Source organism: Limanda limanda, chromosome 8 (assembly GCF_963576545.1).
Source record: "Limanda limanda chromosome 8, fLimLim1.1, whole genome shotgun sequence".
NCBI lineage: Eukaryota > Metazoa > Chordata > Actinopteri > Pleuronectiformes > Pleuronectidae > Limanda > Limanda limanda.
Window position 1 is genome coordinate 12897899 of NC_083643.1, and position 9964 is coordinate 12907862.

Below are 9964 nucleotides of genomic sequence, written 5' to 3' on the forward strand. Positions count from 1 at the left end.
TATGGCTGGCACACTTTAAACTAAGCTTGGACTGAACATATAACAGCTCATCCAACTAATTAGAGCTGACTTCTCTAATGATTCCTTGAAAAGTAATAGAAATATAGAACTAATATTATTTTGAGTGTTTTCATGGGATTTCTTGACATTAACAAAAATACAGAATGTATGCTGCCTCATCTTCAGTAAATAAGTGATGATAAGAAGTGTTTCTATGTCCAGCCATTAAAATTACCGCCTGCTATGGCTGTAGAAAACCACAGCCTTCATTTTGCTCCCTTCTTCCAGCTTTTGATCTTCAGCACTTCTCTCTGTGAGACAACCCTTAATGTGCTCATGAAGCTCTGATGAGCTAACTAACTGACAAGCCTGCCAACAAGCCTGTAGGAGCAAAGCAGTGCACTGAAGATGAAATTATTAATTCATTATGAACAGATCCAATACCTGTCCCATCATGTAGGCATCATTTATGAGGAGCAAATAATCAACAGTCGTTAGTCTGAATAAAGCTGCATCCTGTAGCAGCTTCACTGTACATAAATGTTGCACTGATGATGGGAGGTGGGGGGGGGGGTGCGATGGGGCTCCAAACAGCATTTCCCCAGAGACTCTGTATCCAGGCCATATACACAGGGCTGATTAAGACACTGATCCTGGTATTGATGCGGCTATAAAAAACGAGAAACTTCACCAAGGATTGATCCAGGTCTTACCCTAACACAAGACACTCTCACTTCTGGCATGCAATATATGTGCACACATGCTTACAAATGCATAAACACACACACACACACACACACATACACATCACTAAATACAAACATTCAGATCACCTGACCCACACAAACACCCACCCACACACACACACACACCCACACACACACCCACACACCCACACACACACACACACACACACACACACACACACACACACACACACACACACACACACACACACACCCAATAGATCGACCAGAGTTCTCAGCTGTAGATCGATGAGACACGAGGCTGGAAGTGACGGTCTTGAATGAAAGGCCTGAAGGCAAGTTGCATTATGGGGGAATCTCCTGTCACACAGCATAGCCTTTACTGTCCATGCGCTTATCATGTGTGAGAGAGCCTGACATGCGTGTGTATGTACTGCATAAATGCGAGGGTATGTGTCTGCTCCTGAAGCCTGCACATGCTTGTGAGCTTGTGCACGTGTGTTGAAGTGTAGGTCGAGTGGTGGGCAGCACATGCGTGTCCGTGCAGAAATGATGGCGATGTTGAGGTTTTAATCATGGCTGTGAGGTCTCTGACTGACTGGTCCTCTGTTCCTTCTTCCTTTCATCCGGTGTTTCTGTAATTAGTTGATTGACCTCTACTGTCAAGGCCTAATTAGACATGGTAATTAAGGATTAGATGGGTCAGGAGGGAGGTGTGTGTGCATATTGGGGTTGGGGGTGGGTGGGTGGGGGTTAGTAGGTGTGCGTGAAGTGGGCTGATAAGGGATGTGAAGGTCGATACGCCTGCTTTTAGTTTGAGGGGACAGGGATTTGTCTATTCTCCTTGGCGAGAAGCTGCCTTGTTTGCAAGATCAATGTAAGATGGATGCGAGATGAATGTAAACAATGTTAATTAAAAAGTATCACTGCGCTAAACCTCATCTGTTGACGAGTGTGCTGACTAATGCAATACAGTTCCGAACTGCCCTTTATTCCAGGAGTGTTAATATCCAGTGTTTGGAAAGTCCTCAGATGAAATAAGTGAGGGAGGGATGACGTCCCTCTTGGGGCTTCTGCACACTAGGGGATAATCTGGCCGATATTTTAAACCGGATTCGCCCTATAATCATGTAATGTGATCTTAGAGCTAATAGTCGGCGCCTCCCTGATCGCAAATCAATATCAATAAAAAATGTTTGATATTTACCATGATCGGCTACGACAGAACTCCATAATAGCCAATTAGAGCAAGCTGACTGAATGTTGAATACTTGTACAACTGAGACTATAAACAACACATTTCCAACTCTATTCCAGCTCCTGCAGCAAAATGTATAATTTAGCCTTCTCAGCCATGATTTCACCCTCTCTTTTTGTTTCTTGGTGAACCGAAGACGTCAGTTCAGAAGGTACGGTAATGCACCTAAAAGTTTTTTGCAAACCGCAGTAAAAGAAAGGAAGAAGACGTTTCTTTTTGATCCCAACTCTCTGGATTTGCCACTGTGAAATATGTGTGTTCAGAAGATGATGTAAAAAATCTGTTAAATCTGTCATTGTGTCTGTGGTCTTGTGTTTTTAAATATCGGGTAAGGGTTGAAAATCCTCTAGCGTGCACCAGGTCTAAGGAAATGTTACGAAACCCTTTATGCCTGTCACCAGCACATTTAGGACAACTAAATAGAAAAAGACTACATACGAGATTGCTAAACGCTGTTAAATTAGAACTTGAAAGCTATACTCTTTTACTATACAAATCCAATTAAATCACTGTATTTTACACTAAAGAAGCAGGTCAGAGGCATTGTGGGAAAACAGACAGCACAATAGACCGGCAAAGTGATTCAAGTAATAGCAATTACAAAAACCACAATAGAACAGACAGAAAGAGCCACGCCATGCGAATTACAAAACAGCAAATGAGGAGGTAATATGAATTGCAAAGTACAAAAAAAACACCTGACAAATGCACAGTTTAGGACATTTTAAATAAATCTAGAGACACATTCTGCTAAATGATGCATTTTCACCGAATTAAATAAGGGGCCTTTATCCCGTTTAGCGTCGAGAAACCAAAGGACAAACAAGACTCTGGAGCAAATTCTGCTATGGTGACACTGAGGCTGTCACACAGAGCACAGACAGCTTTGCAGCTTATGGAGAGCAAAGAGGGTGCGTTTCGGCACCAGATAAAGTGCAGTGACAGACAACCCCAGAACATCGCTCAGAGGGGGTGCCCATCACTTGCTGCTGCGCTGTGAGGGGTCGTTGCACTTACTTCTCTTTCCTTGCATAATCTCTGGCAGTGCTATGTTTTTGCTCTAATGTTGTCGCAGTGAGGGAGATCTCGCAAGAAGGTGGAGTGTGAAGAACGTAAATGAAAGTGGTAGAGGGAAGAAAGAGAGAAAAGCTACGACTACAGAGCATTACGATACAACTGTTAGAAGGGGAATAACAGTGAAAGGTGAGAGGGAGATGCAAGGTGGAAAATACAAGACAAAATAAATAAACAAGGCCCAACAGTCCCCTTAAAAAACGTTTAAATTCACTATGTCCAGATTTATTTAGACCTGCATCGAATTGATTATTCATATTGGTCCCCAAAACGTGCCTGATTTATTTCAATGAGATCCATGAATTATTCTGAGAAACCAAAGGATATGTTGAATAATGCCCACCCAGTTTCTCCTTAGGTCACTCCCCACCCCTCCACAAAGTTTCATGGGAATCTGTTTAGTAGTTTTTACATAATCCTGATAACTAAAAACCTACAAACGCACACAAAAACATGAGCTCCCTGACGGAGGTTATTAGTACAAGGGCATCATAATATTGATGTAGATATGGAAGGAGGAGGAAAAACATTTTGACAAATGAAATATGAGGGTGAAGCAGGTTGTGTTAATAAAAGAGGAGTGGATAAGGGATGGTGAGTGATTAATATGCTGGTTAGCTGCTACATCTCTCTGTGTCCTCCACAGAGGAACTCAACACTCCCAAGTCCTCTTACATAAACACCACCACGCAGTCCCGAATGGCAGGAGACACAAAGTCTGAAAAACTGAGGCACTGAATGTGAACCATTAAAACACCAAGGAGCAGCTCTTCCTGTGAAACAGAGCAAAGATGGAGACATGGAGATAAGTGATGATATGGCTGCAGTGTTTTGAAGTGAGGTGAGAGTGGGATGACCTAGTTAGAGGAGAGTGACAGATAAAAAACTGAGTGAGAGGGAAGAGAGGTGATGATAGAGAAGAAAATATATGACATAGCTGCTCCATCTGTCAAGTGGTTGCAGGACATGTTCATGATGTTATCAGGCAACCATAAAATGACATTTACAACCACCTTCTGATGTGTCGCAGGTATTAGGGCTCATTATGCACAGCCTAATTCATTTTGCACATTTGCATTTAAAGCTAAATGCAAAATAGAGCTGAGGTTGATGAGAATTTAGTTTTGCAGTCAATAGGTCATAAACAACAAATGAATGCTACTTGAAAAGGCAGGAGAATCACCAAAAGAGAGCATGAATGTAAATCCACAAATCTACACTACGATAAACACCTACCACTTTTGGTGGCACGACAAGAAAAAGTCTGTGGATCCCCAAAATCAATTGGTTTCATTCTTTAAGATAAAGTATGTGACAGTCTGTTCCCATTGGTGTTTAGAGTTTGACCTTCTGACAGTGCTTGAGGAAAAAAACGTGTAGGAAGGCCAAACACTTTGTTCGGGCAAGTTCCTCCACCCATGAATGCCCTCTGGTTGCTAGGTCTGCCTTTCTGCTGACTCCCTGCACACCACTCCCAACAATGAATGACATTGAAAAAAATCATTAGTTTTGTTGTGAACTTTTTCATTGTGATCAGTCACCGTTCCCCTTTTTTTTTCTCTCCGTTGTAATTCTGCTGCAGTTTTCAGTGCACCTCGCACTTTGCTGCGGGAACAGGCACTTAAAAATGCTAAACGTCAAACAAACATTAGGTTCATCGATCCATTATCTATACTGCTTATACTTTGAAGGTTGCAGTGGGGGAGCTGGAGCCAATCCCAGCTGGCAATGGGCGAAAGGCGGGGTACACAGAGACCACATCCAGAGACAAACAACCACTCACACTCACAATGAAACCTATGGGCAATTTAGAGTTTTCAATTTAACTAAATGTGGGTGGAAGCTGCAGTACCGGAGAAAACACAGACACAGGGAGGACATGCCAACTGCACAAGCAGGGATTCAAACCTGGGAACCTAATTGCTTGCTGTGAGGTGACAGTGTTAACCACTGCCCCACCATACCACCCTCATCACTCAGCAACAAACAGAGAATCGGATAACACTATTGTAACAATGTAAAATGTATCCTTCCATGTTTTTGCATTTTTCAGTATGGTTTCAACCACAGACACACACTACGATTCAAGAGACATTTTGTGTTGTTACTGCAGGTCTAGTGTGGGGTAAATGTGTAGAGTGGTTACTCAGTTTTCTTGGTGTGTGCACAAAAGACTAAATCTATTATTCAATTCACAGTTGGACTCGAACAAGAAGTTAAAGAAAGGTGAAGAAGGAGAAACACAAGTGTCAACAAAAGGAGGAAAAGAAAATAAAGTTCTGTTAAGCCCAGACAGATGAAGACAAAGTGTGTCGCTGTGTTTGTGACAGTCTGCGACTGAATCTCTTTTTGTGACAACTCCGTCATCCTTGGCCTTCTTGACACTAACTCAAGAGACTAGCTTGAAAACGTTCTGTATTGCACAGAGCAGTCAGGCCTGTCTCAAAACTGAGCAGATTTGATTCCACTGTGAATCTTTTGAGACTAGCTGCCACGGAAAGTCCCTTGACCTTTTTTGTCACATATTTGTCAATTCATCTTTTTCAGCTTCAGCACATGCTTTGGAAGAGCAAGTGGTCCATGACTTGCACTGAACTCGTACATGTAAAATAGGAAATTCTGCTTTAGAGCAGTACTTTGCTAACATTGTACTCACTGTGCCTATGTGCTATCTTCGGAGATAAGCACCGAGGCCCCTTTGTTTGCTGGATCCACATGAATGCAAATAGAGAGAGCTGTGTGAGCACTGGTTCACTGTGGAGAGGAGAAAACGAAATTAATACACACACACAAACACATGCATAAAAATACACATACATCGATGCAACACGAGGGAGGGTTATAGTGGAGAGGAGAATAATAATGAAGCAATGCTTTGTTATATTCTAAATTTGGCTGCGGGTCTCCCAGCACAGGTAAGTGTTCGCATCGCACCCTGTTCCTCCAGCCTTCCCTGCTGTGCATAGACGAGTGTTATGCTCGATATTTCCCCCTTAAGGCTGTTTCTATTTGGGGTGCCAGGAATAATGTTACACACTCCATTATTTTTATAGGCCTTAGGCAGCTCACTCAGATCCGTTCACGAATATATTGACTTTCACTTTGCTGCATGATTGAGGCTTGTTTGCCTTGCTGCCGGTAGACAGCACGGACAACCCGACTGTAACGGATGAGTTCAGGAAAAACTCCACCACATATAAACACACTTTCCGAGCAGCGCACAGTTGCAATGGTGATGCTGCTGTATAACGGCTGAGATTATCTCAGTCCCCGCCGAGAGGAAATTTCAAGCATTAGTCTGTCTCTCTGTGTAAAGAAATGGAGATCGATGCTGCACATCCGATCAGGTTATGATGGAGAAACCCACAGATGTTACCTGGAACTCAAAAGAGAAGAGGATATTGCATGTTTTGTCATAAATATATTTTGGTTTATGGAACTGTGTTATCATTCAGTTATATGTACATCTTGAATACTGACTGAAAGGCTAATTATAATCACCCTGCTTATCCATCTGTTTAGGAATGTGATTATTTTTGCTGCCCCATCGTCTGTCTCCTGCATTATTACACCGTTCTTGCATCTCCGCTTGTTTTGTATGATGCATTTGAAAAAGTTGCATTAATATCAATTGACACTCTTAGCAAAAATTGCACGAGAGCCAGAGCCAGTTCACTGACACTGCCACGGCATATTTTCTGCTTATCTGGATTCTGGTTTCAGAGCATGGCAAACTAAGCTGAGAATCCCGGACCCAGACATTGTTTCTGCACGGCCACTTCCTCCAACTCCTTCTGGGGAATCCCGAGGTACAACGGTGCCAGATGGGATATAGCCTATAATCCCACAAGCATATTTAGGATGTGTCTAGGGTTTCCTGCCAGTTGTATGTGCCCAGAATACTTCCACGCTGAGGTGTAAGGGAGGAATCCTGATGAGACAGATGAGTGCTGTTCTCCTTTCGATGCAGGAGCAACATTTCAACATCGAGCTCTTTTATAGTACAAGCCTCACATAAATTCTTTAAGGGCAGAATGCACAATGAAAGCAGCTTACGTCTTCTTTTTGTATAGTCGGTAAAATATTTTGGCCAATATCCAAAGTTTGAGCCCTCCGTATAAGATTAGTTTAGTTTCCTCTGTTGTTCCAAACAGTCTCATAGCAAGACGTTCCCGGTGGACTCCTGGTACTCCAGACTGTTCCACCTGCAACATGCTGCGAATCAATGTGAGCACTTACGCGTAATTACTACAAGTAGCTAGGCATGGCTTTTGATACAGATGTGTGCATGTGTGTGGTAACATACACACACTGCATACTTTTGCATATGTTCGCATATGCTGCGGTCTCAGCCTGTGATGTATTAAAGCACACGCTCTTAATTATGGCGATGCTAACGAGAACTCTGCCCCTGCTGGTGAGGGAGTTGTCCCTGGATACTCGTTTCCACGTGGGGAGCCAAACACAAATATGTCTTTGCTCGTGTAGTGTGACACTGTCATCATTAGTCACATTTATTCACTGTGACACTGAAACCTCTGTTACATCAACCACTATGGCCCTTATACCCCTGGGTAATGAGTAATTCTGCTAATGATGAGTGAAAGACACACACACGGTTGATGTGGCTGAAAGTGACACCTTGAATACAGACTATGCAACTGAGGGGTAGAGGAACCTCTGCTGTCGTTAGATTTTGGTTCTGTAATGTACACATGTAGTTTTTACTCATGAATTTGGCTCTATTTTCAATGACAAAATACCACCAATTCACTGACATCCATCCAATTAACAAAAACTGATTAAAACTACTAACGTGAAAACAAATGTATGCTGCTTTGCATATTGTGCCTAAATTTCAATAGGTATGGCTTGTAAATGTGGTTTTAGGATCAGATACTGCAGGTCAGAGTGGGATCATATAGAAAAGGTTGTTTAGGGCACCTCTTGAGTTTACCCTTTTGAGGAAGATGGAGAATAAATATTCTTACTAAAAACAAATCCCTTTCAATTGGTCCTTAATTCAAGGAAACAAAAAAAGATTCAAAGCAGCACAAAGTGGTTTTCATTTGGATTACCTGCTGGCCTTACTTGGGTTCTTGTGACTAACAATTAATAGGATCTGAAGATATTTTGGGGGCTTATATCCAGTTTAATTAAAAAATATTAATGAAAACCCATTAAAAAGAGTAAAAGTATGTTTTGAGAGAGGCTCAAAGAAGTTAGTTTAGACGGACTTGAAACCGAAAACAGCCTGGGACAAAATTCTGACAGCAGCAGAAATTTAGGAAGACCTTCATCTAATTATCTACTGAAACGATCCACAGATCAAATTACCAACATGGCCACAAAAAGGATGATCTTTTAGATTTGCATCGTAGCCTACAAGTCAGTAGGTGTTATCATTTTATAGTCTACATGCAACAAACTTCATGTTGTACCCAATTTATTACATTCATGTCACACAGTGTGGCTTCTAGTAAACCTGTGCGATTGGTAAAATCTCACAGTCTGTAGGTGCCTTTACTGCAGGGCTTCTTATTCAGAGCAGACGCCTCCTGAGAATAACAGGCAAATGGAGCATGAAGGGAAGGCGAGGTCTGGACCAGGAGAAGATAGCATGACTGTCTGACAGGATGTGCTTAGTTACACACTCTCTGTTCCTACTAGAGCTCAGACAGCCCACCAAGGCCACACATGGGAGGGGAGAAGGGTGGGGAGTAGGCTACAGGACGTGTTTGTGTGTGTCTGTGTGCGCGTATTTGTGTGTGTGTGTCTGACGCAAGAGAAGATATATCGTCCCCTGCTTTTGCCTGGAGAGGCTCTGGGACGCATCCAAGATGCCAACAGCAGTGACAGCATCATCAACAAAATGTAGCTGTGGCAATCACACACACAAACACAATCACACACACACACAGATTGCTACTGAGCCACTTGAGAAAAACACTCCAAATGTGTTTAGGAAACTGCTCAGAGCCAGGAGGGAAAATCACTTTTTTCCGTTTTCGTCCCAAACAAACAAACAGTTACACACGTTCCCGTCCTGACTCCACTGGGCGAAGGTTGACTCTCTGTGGAGAAGCAGGTTCAGCATAAACAAGTCTGCTTTTAGAGGGAAACTTCTGCCTTTCATCATGTCTGCTGGCTATTGAGCCAATTACAGCCAAATGAAACTAAGTAGGGCAGGCTTAACAGACTGTAAGATTGCTCCTGAAGGTCAAACAACACTCGGAATGAACGACCTCCATATAGAAATCCCTCTGCATCGATGTGTTGCTTATTGCCGTTAAACATCACCACACCTGTTTATCTTATGAAGCCATTTCCCTATAAAGGAAGACTTTAAATGTTTGGCCATTTGCCCAGTTTACCTTTATGGGCCTTCTCTCGCTCTCGTCTGCCTTTCTCTCCCTCATCTCTTTTTCATTTCCCAAGTGGGTGATTCAGTATCTTGAAGCGGCAGATATTTTTTCACTCCTAGAAGCACCTGAAAATAACAAACCAGTTTGGATAATGACTTAATAAGAGGACGGAAGGACAAGAGTAGATGAGATGCTGATGAGAGGAAATGATGATGAGGAATCTAATGAAGTTGCATAAGTCTGTTTTAAATAGCTTCTAGTAATAATATTAAGTTCCTAATTACTTTATCAGCCTTTGGGTTTTTAATATTTTTAAACTATCAAGCAGATTAGATTAAAAATAATTTATATTTCTTGCTTAAATATAAAGTAATTATCAGCAGGGATGCCAGTGAGGGGGTGGTATTGCTCATCAGGCCAAATGCTTAATGGAACCAAAGAGATCTCAGGGAAATTATGCCACTCATGTAAACAAAAACACTTTGAGAGTAAGAGGCAAATATCTATCTTTTAAGGTGAGTGCCCTACTTTACAATCTCCAGCTGAATAAATAAGTAAAG